At 45.6% G+C, this 4,295-nt stretch overlaps 1 protein-coding gene across 2 annotated transcripts in view; it reads left to right on the top strand.

The window, feature by feature from the left end:
* Positions 1–4,295, top strand: part of LOC102369765 — a 242,441-nt gene that overhangs the window by 19,883 nt on the left and 218,263 nt on the right. The gene's annotated exons all lie outside the window — the stretch shown is intronic.

The following is a 4,295-nucleotide window of genomic DNA, read 5'->3' as shown; positions in this document are numbered from 1 at the left end:
CTCTTGCAGCTCTGTCCTGCACACTGCCCCGGCTGTTCAGTCCCAGCCCCAGCCCCGCTCCCTCCCTCACCATGGGGGCCTCCATCTGCTCCTCCCCCCCCTTAAAACCAAGAAAAAATTATAAAGGGGTACACGACCTGAAACTTTGAGGCAGAAGGGGTACACTTGTTAAAAAAGGTTAATACATTCATAGATTGTAAGGCTGGAAGGAACCTTGGAATATCATTAGGTCCAGCCCCCTGCACCAAGCAGGTTGAAAACCCCTGATCTAAAGCATGTTGAATAAGCTTTAGTTAAAGCACCTCTGCTGCCATTTTGAAGTGCAAGGACACTGATACATGAGACACAAAGGCTGGCTGGAGTGTGGTAATTAGCATACTCCAGCTGACTTGATTAATCTGCTCCTACACACTGTAATTATAGTGTGTCAGAGCAGTCTCCCAGCTTGTGTATAGGCACCCTTTAACAGTCTGCCTTCTTAATGCTGGTTATGATTGGAAGTGCAAATAACACAAGAGTAGCTATTTTCACATTGTTTCCCATTCATTAAAATAAAAATGTCTGGAAATATGTAGTGAAAACCTGTTCCTATGAGATTTTTCCAGCCTTCCAGGCATGCATGCATTTCACACCTTATCCTAAATTTCCATCATTGGCAACTTTGACCAATACTGAGATTTTATAAAGAAATCTCAGGGGTTGTAATTCTGCTTGGTTAGATACAAGAGTGTGGGTGCTCCTGAGTTCTAAAATACTGAACAAATGTTTTACCTTTTAACTGATGATTAGATTGCATTTTACTCATTTTTCAGGCAAACAGAAAAAATAAAATATGATGATTCCCCAGAAGTTTCCTAAAGTCTGATCTCTGCCAAGTAGATTCTGTGAACACCTGTCTAGTGTGTGACTTGTTCAAAATCTTGGATTGTTTTGTAAAGTCTCTTCCATTCTTACCCACTAGGGACATCTTTGAAATTAGCATACTCTATCTCAATATTATTTTAAATCAAATGCAAACAAATTTTAAATGAATAGTGTGAACATACCAGGAGAAAAGGGACTTAAGGGGGAGGCAGACATGTTTACTGAATATACTCCATCTGTCATTTCGTGCTTCTTGGAAGAGTAGGAACTCAGGTTCAAAAGCAAAAGGGAGATCCAAATGCAAAGTTAGCTTAAAAAGGGATGAATTAGCACTGCAGACAGCAACAGCAACTAGCTGGTCTAAGAAGAGTGTGAGATGTGTGCCACTTCCAAGGCCTTGCTTAAATTATTTAATGCTACTGAATTATGCATCCAACAATACCAGGAAAAATCGAAGCCCTTGTTAATCCTCCAAAATAATAGTGAACCGTGAAAACAAAACCAGAGCAGAGGATTTGCTAAGGTGGCTCAAACTAATGATCACTCTAGTTCAATAACTTTTCTTTAAGAGTGGCTTTGGAAGAAGGCATGAAACCCCTCATAATTTTACTTACTTTGTGTTTTTGTCTTTGCAATGAATGACATAAAAAGAACATTGAAATTGTCCCACAGTGTGTCTGTCTTGCCCTTGTGCTGAAAAAGGCTAGGTATGCGCCATGGAACTGGTCCAAGCCAATCGGAGCTCGGTAGTAGGGCTGTGCGAAATTTCACCACCAGTTTTGTTTCAATGCTGTTTTGACCTGTTTCGAGGTCAAAACAGCAAAATCAAAACAAAACAGATATGGTCGAAACAGCCTTTAAACAAAATGAGGTAAGTTGAAATGTTTTGCTGTTTTGATGTTTTGCCCATAGGTTATAATAGGGAAGGTTGAAACAGCCTATAACTTTGTCATTTCTGGCCAGATTTGGATAAAACTTGCAGAAATGGTAGCCCCTTCTGAGGGCATAAAGCATGCCAAGTTTCAAGAAAATAGGTGCAGGGGCTTTGGAGACACTGTACCCCAAAGTTTTGAGAGCCAAACTTATGTCACGTGTATGTGTTAAGCCACAGCAGGGTCAAAGCTACAGGAATGTATGCGGGCCGGGAGCGACCTGAGCCCTTTTCCGTGCTGCACGTGGGCTGTGGCCAGCAGCCTGGGCACGCTGGATCGGGGAGGGAGGGCGATGAGCTGGAATTAGGCACAAACGCTTAGCGGTAGTTTTAAAGATTGTTTACTTACACCGAGATGGCAGTGGTGCAGGCTGGAAAACTTGCTTGAGTTGCGGTTACAGACGCAGACAACACGAACGGTCACGTGGAGTTTGCTAGGCTCCACGGAACAGAGCTCCGGATGCTCTGGGTGAACGCACCACCAAAATCGGAATCAGAGATACGTCTTATAAAATTTGCGCTCGAAGACGGGAAGAGGTGGGCAACCGCTCAAGCCTCTTATACAGCTAACAGGCCAATCGTTAGCCGCCACGTGGGAATAATTTAGAACTAGCCAATAGCGGGGAACAAATTTGCATACTGGTGGTGGGAACTCTTTTGCACCGTGCATTTCTCTTGCAACTTGAGCAATGCACTCTGCAAAAGAAGCTGCAAATAGGTGGGAAACTCGTCCCTGCACCAGGGTTCTCCTCTGCAATAGGAAACTCTCCCGTGCAATGAAGCTGCAACTTGGCGGGGATAATTCTGGTGCCGAAGCACACACAAAATCATGCCTTTGGGTCATGACAGAATGCTAGCCCCTGCTGAGGTCACGAAGCCTGCCATGTTTCAAGGAGATAGGTGCAGGGGTTTGGAGAAACTGCACCTCAAGCTGCGGTCAAGCAAAACTCATGACATGGGTGACACTGTGTGTGTTAAGGCGCAGCAGGGTGAAAGCTGCAGGCCTGCTAGCCCCTGCTGCGGCCATGAAGCCTGCCAGCTATCAGGGAGATAGGTGCAGGGGTTCTGGGGCCCTGCACCTTTAAACTCGTGTCACGAGTGCTTGTGCAACTATGTCTGTCTTGGGGCATGGGGGAGGGGAAACTACTGCAGGCCTTCTTTGCAATGGTTTTGCTGGAGATGCATCAATTGATGCATGCCAGCGTATTGTTGGCCCTGCTGCCTACAGCATCACACTGCCGGCTCATGTTCATACTGTGGTCAGTTATTACCCTCAGGTCTTGGTGACAAGTGATGGGGGATTTTCAGTCCTGCTGCCTGATGAGAGGCAGCTGTTGCAGAAGCACCCATGACATGAGTTTTGCCTGTGAGCAGCTAGGGGTGCAGAGCCCCAGAACCCCCTTGCACCTATCTCTTTGACAGCTGGCAGGCTTTGTGGCCTCAGCAGGGGCTAGCAGGCCTGCAGCTTTCACCCTGTTGCACTTTAAACACACAGTGTCACATAGCTGTCCGCAGCTTGAGGTGCAGTTTCCCCAAACCCCTGCACCTATCACCTTGAAACTTGGCAGGCTTCATGGCCTCAGCCGGGGCTACCAACCCTGCAGTTTTGACCCTGCTGTGGCTTAACACGTACATGTGACACAAGTCTTGCTTTCAGGATTTTGGGGTGCAGTTTCTCTGAACCCTTTGCAGCTATCTCCTTGAAACTTGTCAGGCTTTGTGGCCTCAGCAGAGGCTACCATTCCTGCAGTTTTGACCTTGCTGTGGCTTTACACATACACGTGACTTGAGTTTTTTCTCTCAAGAATTTGGGGGGCAGTTTTGCCAAATCTCCTGCACCTATCTTCTTGAAACATGGTACACCTCATGCCCTCAGAAGGGGCCACCATTCCTGCACGTTTCATCCAAATCTGGACAGAAATGACAAAGTTATAGCCTGCTTTTACCTTCCCCATTATATCCTATGAATGAACCGAAATGGCAAAATGTTTCGACGAAACAAAACAAAAGTCGAAACGAAACATGGTTTTGTCGAAACGCTGGTGTTGAAACAGAATGTTTCCGCTTCACACAGCTCTAGTCAGCAGTGGTTTTGTTTTTTCTTCACTGGTGCTCAAATTGGTTTGGCTGCTGTTCAAAGCAGTCTGATCCTGCCTGCCATATGACTAAGATCAGTTGTTGGCAGCACTTGTCAGTGATGGGTTTCCTGAGCACTTCTTCCATGAGGTTTGAAAGTAGATAGGGCCCAAATTCTTTCAGCATGTTATATGAAGCATGATAGCTGGTTGCAGTGGGTGACAGGCATTTTGGAAAATGTTATTATGCAATTCCTTTTTTTGCAAAAAATGGCAGACAGTTAGGAATCCCCTGACTCCCAGAGAAATTTAAGCTAAGAACGAGTTTTTTTAGTTGAGCTTAGGTGCTCTAGATTCATAGATGTTAGGGTTGGAAGGGACCTCAATAGATCATCGAGTCCGACCCCCTGCATGGCAGGAAAGAG

The sequence above is a fragment of the Alligator sinensis genome, unplaced genomic scaffold, assembly GCF_000455745.1.
Source record: "Alligator sinensis unplaced genomic scaffold, ASM45574v1 scaffold42_1, whole genome shotgun sequence".
In the NCBI taxonomy this organism is placed as follows: domain Eukaryota; kingdom Metazoa; phylum Chordata; order Crocodylia; family Alligatoridae; genus Alligator; species Alligator sinensis.
This window is presented reverse-complemented; position numbering and strand designations above follow the sequence as displayed.